This window comes from Stenella coeruleoalba, assembly GCF_951394435.1.
Source record: "Stenella coeruleoalba genome assembly, chromosome: 5".
NCBI lineage: Eukaryota > Metazoa > Chordata > Mammalia > Artiodactyla > Delphinidae > Stenella > Stenella coeruleoalba.
Genome location: NC_137150.1, coordinates 22164662 through 22181144, shown reverse-complemented (window position 1 = coordinate 22181144; position 16483 = coordinate 22164662). Strand labels below are relative to the sequence as shown.

The following is a 16483-nucleotide window of genomic DNA, read 5'->3' as shown; positions in this document are numbered from 1 at the left end:
ATAATGTACACTGTGAATGACAAGAACAGACAGGTTAGTCAGGCATGAAGAGAAAAATTAATGAAGTGAGAAAAGAAATAAGCCAGGAAATCAAAGGGAGAAAAAGTAATTAAATAAGAGCAATAATGCTACAGCAAACACACTTTTATTTCCTGCTGCTTCTCCTCTCCAATTTATTTTTTTAATATATCTCATACATAGTACAGGTCTTACACATGCTTAGAGCTAGGGTCTTAAGAAGGCATTGCACTCATTTTTTACACATTCACTAGAAGCAGTAGAGTCAGGTTAATTAGTCCAATATTTGCAATATGGTTAGTGTAACTATTCTTCTGGGCTTGCCAGGGACAGTCACAATTTATATCTTTTGGTCCTGTGTAATTGTTAATAGTTCCACCTTTTCCTCTAAACGTTATTTTGGTATAAATGATAGGGGATCATCCTATGTACTGAAGGTTTAACTAAGAAAAGCTTAATACTCAAGTCACATCAGGAAAAATTGTGATCTTACTCCTTTTATTGCAATGGGAAAAAAAGATCTTTAAAAAATCTTGCTTAAGAAATGTAAACATTGGCTAACAAAACCAGAAAATTCAGAAATATTTTCATTTTTAGGTGCACAACTACCCATTTCAGCGACAGCACCGAAGGATAGGGCAGAACTTTGAGCAGTACACACCTGGTTGTTAATTTTACCTGGAAGGAGAAATGGACAGAGGTACAAGTCTATTCAAGTCCATGGGCTGTACCCAATTATTTGGATGGATGGTTCAAGGATACGGAAGGGAATGATTGGAAAATTGATGACGGGAGGTCTGGAGATGAGGTATGTGGATATATAACTCTGAAAGCCAAAACTTTGAAGATATTTACCTCTCGGGTGAAGGCTCACAAAAGGATGACTTCAGCACAGAAGAATTTTAATAATCATGTGACTAGGATCACCTGTCTGCGGAGGCTAGTCAGATACTTCCCCAACCATTCCTGCCCTGCCATTGCTCAAAGGGCGAATGGCCAAAGCAAATATGGTGGAAAGGATGGAGGTCATACACAGGCTTGACAACATGAACTTCCATTCACCAAGGATGACCTGGCTACAGCCACTGTAATACAGCCTATTTGTCAGTAGCAGAGACCAACACTGAGTCCCCATTATGGCATCATTCCCTGGGGTGACCAGCCAGGCCTCTGGTGGCAGGTTGATCATATTGGACAGCTTCTATCATGGAAGGGCAGGAATTTTTAATTCCTGAAATAGATATTACTCTACATGGATTTGTCTTACCTATAAGGAAATTTTCTTCCAAAATGATCATCCATGGAATTGAAACATGTCTAGTCCACCATGGCGGTATTCCACAGCATCGCTTCTTGTCAAGGAGCTCATCTAATAGTAAATGAAATGTAACAATAGGCCTATGCTCATGGAATTCACTGATCGTACCATGTTCATCCTGAAGCAGCTGGTTTGACAGACTTGTAAAAAAAACCTTTTAAAGGCGCAGTTACAGTGTGAACTATATGGAAACACTGCAGGGCTAGGGTAATGTCCTCCAGGATGTGGTATATGTTCTAAATCAGCCTTCAACACATGGTGTTTTTCTCATAACCAGGATTTGTTGTCTAGGAATTAAGCGGTGGAAATGGAGGTGTCTCTGCTCATTATTGCCCACTAGTGATCTACTTCCTAGTGTTGATCCACCAGAAAACTTTTGCTTTCCATCTTGGTCACCTTAGGTCCTGCTGGTCTAAAGATCTTAGCTCGGGCTTCCCTGGTGGCGCAGTGGTTGAGAGTCCCCCTGCCGATGCAGGGGACACGGGTTCGTGTCCCGGTCCGGGAAGATCCCACATGCCGCGGAGCGGCTGGGCCCGTGAGCCATGGCCGCTGAGCCTGCGCGTCCACAGCCTGTGCTCCGCAACGGGAGAGGCCACAGCAGTGAGAGGCCCGTGTACCGCAAAAAAATAAAAAGAAAATAAAAATAAAGATCTTAGCTCTAAACGAATGAATGCTTCTCCCAGGAGACACAACAATGATTGAGTTGGAAGTTAAAACTGTAACCAGGTCAGTTTGGACTCCTCATGCCTTTTAATTCAGAGGCAAAGAAAGGGTTTAATGTACTGGCTGGAGTGACTGAGCCTGATTACCACGGAGAAATTGGACTGCCACTCCACGATAGAGGTAAGGAAGAGTATGTCTGGAGTATAGGAGATCCCTTAGGGCATCACTTAGTACAATCATCTTGTGACCTGAGTCAGTGTAAAACTACAACCTAAGTCAGTTCAGGACTACTAAGGTCCCAGACCCTTCAGGAATAAAGGGTTAGTCAAACCACCAGACAAATTACCACAATTATCTGAGGTGTTTGCTGAGGATAAAGGAAATATGGAATGGACAGTGAAAGCAAATAGTTAAAAAAAACATCTATGACCATGTGACCAATTACAGAAATGAGGACTGTAATACTTATATTTTCTGTAATTTTTTGAATATATCATATATATGAGACTATCCTAAATAAGCTGTTCATCTGTGTGGATCTGATTCAGTAAATTGAAAAGATCTTAAGAGAAGAATTGAGGTTTCCCCGAAGAGGACGAAATTCCACTTATAAACAGCAGCTTCAGCCCATGCCTGAAAGCTTCAGCCTGACCTTCCTGACAGCCTGCTTTACACATTTCAGACTTGCCTAGCCAGCCCCATAATCAGATAAACCGATTCTTTGAAAAACATCTTGTAATGTGTATCCCCTACTGGTTCTGCTTCTCTATTTGAATTCTAAGTGATATACTATTTTTTCTGAATGTAGAAAATTACACTAAAATCCCACCACTTCATATCATATGCTGAGCTAAAGCTCTCTGCCAGTTTTCATTCTGAATACTCTTATCAACAGACAGAACTCACATCATGGATGTACCTTGTATATTTGCTTTTAGAAAAATGAAAGAATGTTATTACTGAATATAAACTAGAGGAGTGTAGAAGCAGCATCATTAAAGGAAGTAAACCAAGTATATGTGGACAAAATTTCTTGTTAATAGTTATGTGTTTTACAGGAAATTATGAGGGACAGTTTTTCCAATCTAAAAATGTTAACATAATTGATGACCTGGACTTCATGAAAATTATAAACTACTTTTCTGTGAAAGACAGTCAAGACAATGAGAAGACAAGTCACTGGGAAAAAATATTTATAAAAGACATATCTGATAAAAGATTATTACCAATAGACAAAAAACTCTTAAAACTCAATAATAAGAAAATGAACAACCTGATTTTAAAATAAGCTAAAGATCTAAACTAACACCTTACCAAAGAAGATAAACAGATGGCAAATAAGCATATGAAAAGATGCTCAAAATCATGTTATTAAAGCATTGCAAATTAACACAACAATAAGATACCACTACTGTTAGAATGGTCAAAATCCAAAACACTAACAGCACCAAAGTCTAGTGAGGATATGGAGCAACAGGAACTCTCATTCACTGCTGGTGAGAATTCAAAATAGTACAGCCACTTTGGGCTTCCCTGGTGGCGCAGTGGTTGAGAGTCTGCCTGCCGATGCGGGGGACACGGGTTTGTGCCCCGGTCCGGGAGGATCCCACATGCCACGGAGTGGCTGGGCCCGTGAGCCATGGCCGCTGAGCCTGTGCGTCCGGAGCCTGTGCTCCACAAGGGAAGAGGCCATTAACGGTGAGAGGCCCGCGTACAGCAAAAAAATAAATAAATAAAAATAAAAAGTACAGCAACTTTGGAAGACAGTTTTTTATAAAATGAAACATACTCTTACCATATGGTCCAGCAATCATGACCCTTTTTTGTTACCCAAAGTCACTGAAAACTTACGTTCACACAAAAACCTATACACAGGTGGTTATAGCAACTTTTTCATAATTGCCAAAACTGGGAAGCAATCAAGATGTCCTTGAGTAGGTAAATGAAAAATAAACAATAGTAGATCCAGAAAATGAAATATTACTCAGTACTAAAAGGAAACACGCTATCAAGCCATGAAAAGACATGGAGGGATCTTAAATGCATTCTACTAAGTGAAAGAAGCCAAACGGAAAAAGCCTCCATACTGTATGATTCCAGCTATATGACATTCTGGAAAAAACAAAACAATGGAGAGAGTCAAAGATCATTGGTTGCCAAGGGTTAAGAAAGGGGAAGGAATAAATAGGTGGAACACAGGATTTTTAGGACAGTGAAACTATTCTGTATGACACTATAACAGTAGATACATGCCATTATATACTTGTCAAAGCTAATAGAGCATACAACACTGAAAGAAAACCTTAAAGTGAACTGTGGACTTCGGGTGATAATGATATGTCATGGTAGGTTCATGACTGTTACAAACACTCTGGTGGGTGATGCTTATGGTCAGGCAGGGTGTGCATGTGGGGGGCAGAAGGTATATGAGAAATCTCTGTACCCTTTATTCAATTTTTCTTTGAACCTAAAACTGCTCTAAAAACTAAAATCTATTTTTAAAAATCTCTTTAAGACTTTGCCACCATCACTAAAATGAATTCTAAGAACATATAAAAAAAGAAATTAAGTCATTAAAGCTTGGGGGGGGTGTTTCTTCTAACTATAGAACCTCCTTAATTAAATGAGTTGCTATAATGCAAATTTGCACCACCTGAGGTTTCATTATGAATTACTGGGATTTGTTATCATGAGACATTGAATTAACCATTTTGACAAACTTGAGATAGAAAAATAATCAAAATATCCACTAGACAAATAACTTATAATTGCAAAATCACAAATTATGACCAACTTAATATAATTGTACTTCATTAAGAGTATATTATATTGTGAACTCATTATATATTAAATTGCCACAAAGGGATTGTCCAGCTAACATAATAAGATAGTGTTTATATATGATAAAATATATTTAAGTGTCAAAAAGGATCTGAAAGAGAAAAGTCTATTTTTTCTAAAGTATTCACCTTATTTATTAGGAATCATATTTCAGCATTAGCAAAAACTTAGTGAAGGAGTTTACAATGCTGAAAGAATACAACATTTACAATGAAATGAATTTTTACTTGGATAGAGAGAGTATATTGAATTTTTTGGTTTAACAGCCACGGTGTCAAAGAACTGATAATTTCACTACCAAAAAAAGACCTACCAGTAGCAAAGATGTCAGCAATGAACATTTAACACAACACAGATGAAACAGTTCATTGCAGCTTCAAATTAAACATGAGTAAAAGAATCTATTATTTTTTACATTTCTCAAATTTTCACCATTTGCAGAGTAATCCATATCATAATTCACTGCCTCAGGGACCTCCAGCCCACATGTATATCCTCTTGGATTCAGTATTCATTCTCTACACTGTGTAACTGCCTCGTAATATTCACCTCCACCTGCTTTTTTTAATTGGCAGAGACATACCCAAGTCCTAAGACCCACAAACCTGCCTGAACTAGTAAGGAAACAATGACATAAGCCTTTCTATACTCCTATAAATCATATATACCATAATAGCTATAATTTTTATTGAACAATAATGAGCTCCTAACTCTGACAGAATAAGAGAGGTAAACTAAAAAATGTTTGAAATCAAAACTCATTGAACAGACACAAAAATTTCTATGAAATAAAATTTGTCTTTGGAGCCTCTCAGGGCTACTTTCAAAGCTTTTATACACATCTTTGATATTTCTGGTCTTCACTACAAGTTACCAGAGTTGCATCAACTCAACTCTGTATGTCTAATCCATCCTTTCCCACCAGATAACCACACATATAAATCCCTCCTTTGAAAAACATCCCTCCCTTTTACCAATTCACCTATTATCACAGTGAAAAACAATAGGTTACAAAATAATTTATTTGTATATGATAACAGTTTAATACATTAGCCTCTTTATTTCAACAGAATAACACTATATTTATCCAAGACATAATATAATGATGGACACCCAGGCAGAATGACAGTTGGGGGTCAAAGTAATATTTTTGTACATGGGAACTTCTACCACTTGAGACAGTCACTCATGTTTTATAATCTTGACAGGAGAAAGTATTTTTCACCCTTTTCCCCAAACCTCAATTAATTTTGATTCCTCTAGTCATAACCAGGGTTAATTGTCTTCAAAGTGCTGTGTGCAAGGCAATACATTGAAAAGTGGGGAAAATACATTAATTTCTTGTTCATGTTAACAAGTATAACATTACAGACTACCTCAAACTTAGTGCTGTAAAACAACAATCAGTTGTTTAGCTCATGAATGTGCAATTTAGGCAGAGCTGGATGGGGACAGCTTGTCTCTGCTCTACATGGCATTAGTTGGGGATGCTCAAAGGATGGCATGTGCCAGCCTCACTCACACACCTGGCAGTTAATGTTGTCAGGCAGGACTTAGGCTGGGGCTGCCAAGAAGAATATATACACATGGCTTGCCGACATGGTGAGTAGGATCAAAAAGAAGCGAGAGAGAGAGAGAAAGATTGAGAGAGAGAGAGAGAGAGAGAGAGAGAGAGAGAGAGAGAGAACAAGCCCTAGGAGGAACCTAGATTGCCTTCCTGAGCTCAATTCCTGAGCACTCCATTAGTTGAGGCAATTACAGTGCTTTGCTAGGCTCAACAGAAGAAAGAATAGACTACAAATTCTGATGGGCGAATGACAAGGTTCTGGGTGCTTATATGGGATAAGAAGTATTGTAGCTATTTTTCAAAAATAGAAATCACCCTTTATATTTATTTTTACCAAAAAATAAAGCAGATAATTAATCTTACTAATATTTTATGTGAGGCTCAGTATGGTCCCCTCTCTGAGTTCAGTCCTTAAGTTAGTGACATGTTATTTACTATCAGTGAATTACCGTGAAGGAAGGGTGAAAGTTCCAGAACACAGAGATATTGAGCGAGGTGCCTTGCATCATTTCTAGCCTACAGTGATATGTGTAGCAGTCAGTGCCCCTGGCTAACTAGCTTTAAGTGTACTGTTAAGTGGTCTTAAATTATTCCTCACAAAATGGACCAGTGCCTTAAAAAAAGAGTTCTGCAAAGAAACTTCAGATTAACTCTAATAACACAAACTCATGTGAACTGTGAGAAGATGAGTTGTCACTTTCCCTTCTCTCCAGAAAGGTTGTAGATTGACCATTAAACGATGTAAAAATAATAATGACTTAGTCATACAAGAAAAAAAGTTGTCCAAAATATTTGTTTTAAATTATCAAGAAGACCATTTGAAATACTGTTGAAGACTGTTATTCGTTTATATTGTACATTGAACTGTTAGCAAATTAATATGAACCCGTCGTGATTTGCAGACATTTGAAAATTAAACAACTGAACCCTGAAAGAAAAAACCTTTAAGGTCATACAATATTCATACTAGTAATATATTTAATGTCTCTAAATACAAAACTGAAGCCAACTTCACATTTTTAAATATAGCAGTACCATATATATGTGTATATATAGTAAATAGAGATGTGTATAAAACTTTAAAAATAACTAAATATATACAATTATGTATATAGATAGGTACATGACTAACATGTATAATATATGTATAAATATATGTCTATATGAATCTGTGTAAATTCTCTACATAATATATATGAACACATATATGTGAGATAATTCTTTTTTCAGTTTCTTTTTTTCAAGCTTTTGCTTGCTTGAAAGCTCACTTCCATGTAAGAAGTCCAACAATCATGAAAGAACTATGGTGCACGAACAGAGAGAAGCCACATGAAGGTTGATCGAACCATGAACCCTCCTGGACCTGCCAGCATGGCTGAACTACCAGCTGAGTAGTGTAGAGTAAATGACTCTAGTCAAAGCCACAGAAAGCAGAACTGCCCAGAAGAGCACCACCTGGATTTCTGACCCATGAATGTTAACCAAATGAAATAAAATGTTCTGTTTTGAATTCCCTGAATTGTGGGGTATGTTCTTAATTTAGATAGAGATAGTAAAAATACACACAGCTTCCGTGGAAATCATAGGCTTTATCCTGCAATTGCTACTTATTAGCTGTGACTTTGAGCAAATTACTTAACCTCTTCGGGCCTCTATTTCTTTACCTTCAAAAAAGGATCATAAAAGTATCTATTTCATAGGATTCTTTTTTAGGAATTAATGAGTAAATATATATAAACACTTAAAACAGTACCTAGCACATTTTAAGTTACTTATAAGTGTTGGCTATAATCATTTATCATGAGTGTTTATATAGGTCAATTCTCTCATAAATAAATCTTTTTTGTTTTCTATGGTACATTTCTTGACCATCACTCCTATTGCAGTTTAATCTCTTACAGGCTCATTTACTGGACATATTTAAAACAGTAGAAATGTATTGTGTAAATGACTATATTTTCTCAGAAAAGTCTATCGAATCAATTCATTCATTTAAACATTTATAGAACAATTGAAATTTATCAGATATAAGTGCTAACAATAAATAATGAATTATATTTCATCTCTGATCTTAAGAAGCTAATCATTTTTTGGTGATATAGAAAGACAAGCAAACCAACTAATGTCAGTACAGTATAATAAGTGCTATAATTGAGATAGTAGGGTGTATGACAGCATTAGATGAGGGGCAACCTTTCACTATTTCATGAGAGAGTTTTGGGGGCGGGGAAAGGTCAACAGATGACACCACAGGAAAAAGTTAACCTTGAGCTGAGTCATAAAAGATGAGAAGTACTTGGTAAGGCAGAAGACTGTAGAAGGATAATTTCAAAAATTTAGGTACAAATGAAATTTATGTGGATGAAGAATATAGAGAAGTAAAACTGATGACACTCAAGAAAAATACAATGCCAAGGTTGAGATGGAAAATATTTTTAAGATTTTTTTTTGATATGGACCATTTTTAAAGTCTTTACTGAATTTGTTACAATATTGCTTCTGTTTTATGTTTTGGTTTTTTGACCACAAGGCATGTGGGATCTTAGCTCCCCAACCAGGGATCAAAGCCATAACCCCTGCATTGGAAGGTGATATCTTAACCACTGGATCACCAGGGAAATCCCCAAATGTAAATTTTTAATATGTAATCTAATGAGTATTAACTTCATTTTAAAAGGCATAGAGCCATTGAAAAGATCTGATTAGATATCTGTGTTACACAGATTATCATAGAGGGTAGCTTGGAAGATGAGGAGAATTAAAACAAGACCAACATGGAGATCATTGATAAAGTCTGGTTGATAAGAGCTAGTCTCAAGTAGGAGTAAAGTGGTTAGAAAACAGCATACAAGTTCAAGATATACTTCAAAGGTAGAATCAATAGGACTTGGTGATGGATTAGATTAAGTCAAGGTATTATTTTCGTATTAAAAATATAACAGCAGCATTACATGATATATATATTTTTAACATCTTTATTAGAGTATAATTGCTTTACAATGGTGTGGTAGCTTCTGCTTTATAACAAAGTGAATACATATATCCCCATATCTCCTCCCACTTTCGTCTCCCTCCCACCCTCCCTATCTCACCCCTCTAGGTGGTCACAAAGCACCGAGCTGATCTCCCTGTGCTATGTGGCTTCTTCCCACTAGCTATCTATTTTACATTTGGTAGTGTATATACGTCCATGTCACTCTCTTTGTCCCAGCTTACCCTTCCCACTCCCCGTATCAAAAATGGCAGAAGACCTAAATAGACATTTCTCCAAAGAAGATATACAGATTGCCAATGAACACATGAAAGGATGCTCAACATCACTAATCATCATAGAAATGCAAATCAAAACAGCAATGAGGTATCACCTCACACCAGTCAGAATGGGCATCATTAAAAAAATCTACAAATAATAAATGCTAGAGAGGGTGTGAAGAAAAGGGAACCCTCTTGCACTGTTGGTGGGAATGTAAATTGATACAGCCACTATGGAGAACAGTAAGGAGGTTCCTTAAAAAACTACAAATAGAACTACCATATCACCCAACAATCCCACTACTGGGCATATACCCTGAGAGAACCATAATTCAAAAAGAGTCACATACCACAATGTTCATTGCAGCTCTATTTACAATAGCCAGGACATGGAAGCAAACTAAGTGTCCATCCACAGATGAATGGATAAAGAAGATGTGGCACATAAATACAATGGAATATTACTCAGCCATAAAAATAAATGAAATTGAGTTATTTGTAGTGAGGTGGATGGACCTAGAGTCTGTCATACAGAGTGAAGTAAGTCAGAAAGAGAAAAATAAATACCTTATGCTAAAACATATATATGGAATCTAAAAAAAAAAAATGGTTCTGAAGAACCTAGGGGCAGGACAGGAATAAAGATGCAGACGTACATAGTATATTAGTGTATACTGAATTACACTAAAATATAACTGCATTTTCACATAATATATTTTATTATATTCAGAGAAAAACATTTATTTTAAAACTGTCAAGTCTACAGGGTTGACGTAAGCAGTGCTGGAAGGAAAGTGTGGATGTGAAACAGAAGGTAAAAGAGCAAAGTAAGCCTCAGCTCAGTGGCACTTACTCAAAACACTGCCATTAGCTGTAAAAGAAGTATTTGGCATCAGGAAGTGGAATAGGCAGAAATATTACGATTAATATTATGCAAATATTTTAGTCTTTCTTCCAGTGTCTTTTATAAATTATTTAGTTTCTAATAAGAGTATGATGATAATTCAGAGAGGAGCAACAGGTAAACATAGGGTATTACTTTTAATGTGAAAACTTCATTTTAGATAATTTTAAGTGTTCAGTTCATCATGAATTACAAAAATTTCTCAGCCTAATTCTTCAAGTAAGCCTGAATAATCTAAGAAACAAGACTTTTCTTTATAAATATAGGCATTAAGAGAACACAGAAAGTTAATTATTCACTTTTTTTTAGATTTTCCATGTTTGGACTTAGTAGTCTTTCCAAAACTTCCATAATAACTCAGCAGAGTGGCAAGATATAGTCATGTGGTAAAATTACTTAAAAAAAAAAAAAAGGTAAACACACACACACACACACACACACACACACACACACGATCAAGTTGGAAAAAGATCTACTATCTCAATTTTTCTTTAAAATGAGGTGACAAAGTGAATAAAATAATTCTTCCAGAATACTTTCAATAAAAATATGTAGACCCTATGGGCTATTTCATAACCATGTTTGAAAAAATATTTTTTTCTCAGAAAAAATGTTTTCCTTAAAGCAATACTTATCAATCATTCTCCAGAACACATGTCTGCCCATTGGGAATTTATATTTCTCAGGGAATGAACTATATTCCCTGCATAAAATGCATGATTATTCACAAACATTAATATTCGTATTTAATATAGTCTACATTTTGAATATATAGTAATAATAAATGTATTAATGATACATCCTCAGTTTAGCTCCTATTTTAGTTAATTGAAAAAAATCTTGCATTATCAAGTCTATGTTCTAACAAAAATTGTCTCCATCAATAAGATGCAGTAACAAGTCATCAGTGGAGATATGTCTTTAAGTATCATATTAACTGTATAAACATTTTATTTCCAAATGATTTTTTAATATTACTTTAAGATCACATAAAGAAAACCAACTTAGGGCCATTAAGGCATTTCAAGATTAAACTGCCTAACAATTTCTTTTATGTTAAAAACTTTCCAAATTGGCAGATAGCAAGTTAGAGTTAAGCTGAAATTAAACATGGGCTATAAATTTTAATTAATAAAGGTATGATACAAAATTGTTTCATACGAAAAGTCGTTATTGATGGAATTTTATTTAAAGATTAAGAAAAAGCTTAGATATAAGGCAGGATATGTTTTTCTTTTATTCCTGGATTCATGTTTACATGTCCCGTTATAGAACTTATATTTTTGGAAAATAATTACTCTCTGTATTTTGGAAGAGCCTCCAGCATTGTCTGTATGTATTCTAATAGTTTGAAGTGTATAAATATAATAAGTATAATCTCATAGCAATGTGAAGCGCCCAAAAGAAAATTTAGCAAAACAAATCGTTGTGTCAGAAACGTGCATGTGTGCGTTTAATTCACTTCTAGATTCTTAATGTTCTTGACATTGTTTCTCATTGCATTTGATAAAAGTGAACTATTAAATGTGCTGTCAAAAAACCTAAGCATATCTTTTGAGCAAAGATATACTTGATATTATGTTTACGTGACAAAAGTTTGTTTTATCTAGAATACTTCTTAGGAGTCCTGGGGAGGACAACACCCCAAAACTGATATTTTTTTGAGGAGCTGTTTAGAATTTCTCTTTTAACTCTCCATCCCCATGGAAGACATAAAGTCTCTTAAGGAGATTAGTTTAAAGGACATTCAATTATTAGAGACAATAATCTCTGCCACCACCCTCAAACAAATTCATACATATTTAAGAAGTTTGCTGTATTCAGATTGCTGCCAGGAATTTAAATTCCTTCTAATAAAATTATGTCATAACGATGGCAGAAATATTTTTTAAATATGAACACACACCAAGACAATGGGCAAGAAGACCCGAAAGGTATCAGTATAATTTTAGAATGTGTGAAGCAGCTTTATCTGATAAAATTGATAACTGAATGCCTGCAGATGCCATGAAAAGCAGGTCAGTCTACTCTGGAAGGGCTGAGGAACTGCACGTACAATGCACTGTGGAAGGCAGCACGAAGCAGGAGTTGAAAATAGGAGGAGTGTTTAAAAGTCTATATGAGGGGCAATGAGACCCTCAGTCTTCTCCCAGATTCAGCACCTTTCTCCTCCACCCAGTAGACTACAGGTTTAATTTGTAGAGAACTGGAAGCAGAGAAGCCCCAGCTCAGGGAAACCAAGCATTGGAAAGAAAGCAAAGGCCCTACTGGAAATGGGGCCAGACTCTATGGACAAACCCCAACCAGAAGCCAGACAAGGAAGCCCTAGAGAGGCAATCCGTACCCATCAGTCCACAGTGATCAGCTGGCGGCACAAAGCAGAAGGGGGGTGTAAAATTAATCTAAAGGGATAAATAGAGAACTTTCTTCACAGAAAGTAATAAAAAATGAAAAAGCATATGGAAAAGAAAAACAAGAAAGGGCTCTAGGAAATTAATTAATAATAGGATATATGAAAATATATATTGTATAATATGTATATGTGTATACATTATACACACACAAATTCTTTAGAAAGTTTGGATGTCTGCAAGATAACATTTAAATAATTTCCATAACACAACAGCAAAAGGGGGCTTCCGGGAAGATGGCGGAAGAGTAAGACACGGAGATCATCTTCCTCCCCACAGAGACACCAGAAATACATTTATACGTGGAACAACTCCTACAGAACACCTACTGAACACTGGCAAAAGACCTCAGACCTCCCAAAAGGCAAGAAACCCCCCACGTACCTGGAGGAGATTAAAAACGCTGCTTAAAGGAGCTCCAGAGACGGGCGCGAGCCGCGGCTAAAAGCGCGGACCTCAGAGACGGGCATGAGACGCTAAGGCTGCTGCTGCCACCACCAAGAAGCCTGTGTGTGAGCACAGGTCGCTATCCACACCCCCCTTCCGGGGAGCCTGTGCAGCCCGCCACTGCCAGGGTCCCGGGGTCCAGGGACAACTTCCCCGGGAGAACACGGCGCGCCTCAGGCTGGTGCAACGTCACGCCGGCCTCTGCCGCCGCAGGCCCGCCCCGCCCTCCGTGCCCCTCCCTCCCCCGCGGCCTGAGTGAGCCACAGTCCCGGAATCAGCGGCTCCTTTAACCCCGTCCTGTCTGAGCGAAACACAGACGCCCTCCGGCGACCTACAAGCAGAGGCGGGGCCAAATCCAAAGCTGAGTCCCTGGGAGCTGTGAGAACAAAGAAGAGAAAGGGAAATCTCTCCCAGCAGCCTCAGAAGCAGCGGATTAAAGCTCCACAATCAACTTGATGTACCCTGCATCTGTGGAATACCTGAATAGACAACGAATCATCCCAAATTAAGGAGGTGAATTTTGAGAGCAAGATTTATGATTTTTTCCCCTTTTCCTCTTTTTGTGAGTGTGTATGTGTATGCTTCAGTGTGAGATTTTGTCTGTATAGTTTTGCTTCTACCATTTGTCCTAGGGTTCTATCCATTCGTTTTTGTTTTTCTTTCTCTTAATAATTATTTTTTATTTTAATAACTATTATATTTTATCTTACTTTATTTTACTTTATCTTCTTTCTTTCTTTTTTCCTTCCTTCCCTCCTTCCTTCCTTCCTTCCTCCCTCCCTCCCTCCTTTCTTTCTTTCTACTTTCTACTAATTCTTTCTTCCTACTTTTTCTCCCTTTTATTCTGAGCTGTGTGGATGAAAGGCTCTTGGTGCTGAAGCCAGGAGTCAGTGCTGTGCCTCGGAGGTGGGAGAGCCAACTTCAGGACACTGGTCCACAAGAGACCTCCCAGCTCCACATAATATCAAATGGCAAAAATCTCCCAGAGATCTCCATCTCAACACCAGCACCCAGCTTCACTCAACAACCAGCAAGCTACAGTGCTGGACATCCTATGCCAAACAACTAGCAAGACAGGAACACAACCCCTACCCATTAGCACAGAGGTTGCCTAAAATCATAATAAGTCCACAGACACCCCAAAACACACCACCAGACGTGGACCTGCCCACCAGAAACACAAGATCCAGCCTCATCCACCAGAACACAGGCACTAGTCCCCTCCACCAGGAAGCCTACACAGCCCACTGAACCAACCTTATCCACTGGGGACAGACACCAAAAACAACGGGAACTATGAACCTGCAGCCTGCAAAAAGGAGACCTCAAACACAGTAAGATAAGCAAAAACAGAAGACAGAAACACATACAGCAGATGAAGGAGCAAGATAAAAACCCACCAGACTTAACAAATGAAGAGGAAATAGGCAGTCCACCTTAAAAATAATTCAGAATAATGATAATAAAGATGATCCAAAATCTTGGAAATAGAATACACAAAATGCAAGAAACATTTAACAAGGACCTAGAAGAACTAAAGATGAAACAAACAACGATGAACAACACAATAAATGAAATTTAAAAAACTCTAGATGGGATCAATAGCAGAATAACTGAGGCAGAAGAACGGATAAGTGACCTGGAAGATAAAATAGTGGAAATAACTACTGCAGAGCAGAATAAAGAAAACAGATTGAAAAGAACAGAGGACAGTCTCCGAAACCTCTGGGACAACATTAAAATCACCAACATTCGAATTATAGGGGTCCCAGAAGAAGAAGAGAAAAAGAAAGGGACTGAAAAAATATTTGAAGAGATTATAGTTGAAAACTTCCCTAATATGGGAAAGGAAATAGTTAATCAAGTCCAGGAAGCACAGAGAGTCCCATACAGTATAAATCCAAGGAGAAATATACCAAGACCCATATTAATCAAACTGTCAAAAATTAAATACAAAGAAAACATATTAAAAGCAGCAAGGGAAAAACAACAAATAACACACAAGGGAATCCCCATAACGTTAACAGCTGATCTTTCAGCAGAAACTCTGCAAGCCAGAAGGGACTGGCAGGATATATTTAAAGTGATGAAGGAGAAAAACCTGCAACCAACATTACTCTACCCAGCAAGGATCTCATTCAGATTTGATGGAGAAATTAAAACCTTTACAAACAAGCAAAAGCTGAGAGAGTTCAGCACCACCAAACCAGCTTTACAACAACTGCTAAGGGAACTTCTCTAGGCAAGAAACACAAGAAAAGGAAAAGACCTACAACAATGAACCCAAAACAATTAAGAAAATGGGAATAGGAACATACATATCGATAATTACCTTAAATGTAAAAGGACTAAATGCTCCTACCAAAAGACACAGATTGGCTGAATGGATACAAAAACAAGACCCATATACTTGCTGTCTACAAGAGACCCACTTCAGACCTAGAGACACATACAGACTGAAAGTAAGGGGATGGAAAAAGATATTTCATGCAAATGGAAACCAAAAGAAAGCTGGAGTAGCAACTCTCATATCAGACAAAATAGACTTAAAAATAAAGACTATTAGAAGAGACAAAGAAGGACACTACATAATGATCAAGGGATTGATCCAAGAAGAAGATATAACAATTGTAAATATTTATGCACCCAACATAGGAGCACCACAATACATAAGGCAAATACTAACAGCCATAAAAGGGGAAATCCACAGTAACACATTCATAGTAGGGGACTTTAACACCCCACTTTCACCAATGGACAGATCATTGAAAATGAAAATAAATAAGGAAACACAAGCTTTAAATGATACATTAAACAAGATGGACTTAATTGATATTTATAGGACATTCCATCCAAAAACAACAGAATACACATTTTTCTCAAGTGCTCATGGAACATTCTCCAAGATAGATCATATCTTGGGTCACAAATCAAGCCTTGGTAAATTTAAGAAAATTGAAATCATACCAAGTATCTTTTCTGACCACAACGCTATGAGACTAGATATCAATTACAGGAAAAGATCTGTAAAAAATGGAGGCTAAACAGTACACTACTTAATA

The 16483-nt window shown here is 37.1% G+C and overlaps 1 long non-coding RNA gene across 1 annotated transcript in view; it reads right to left on the bottom strand.

Moving 5' to 3' along the window:
• LOC307186930 overlaps positions 1-13765 on the bottom strand; it is a 59897-nt gene extending 46132 nt beyond the window's left edge. Inside the window, exon 1 of the long non-coding RNA XR_013828510.1 lies at positions 13359-13765. This is a non-coding gene — a long non-coding RNA (uncharacterized lncRNA). The remainder of the gene's footprint in view (positions 1-13358) is intronic.
• Between the last annotated feature and the right edge of the window lie 2718 nt (positions 13766-16483).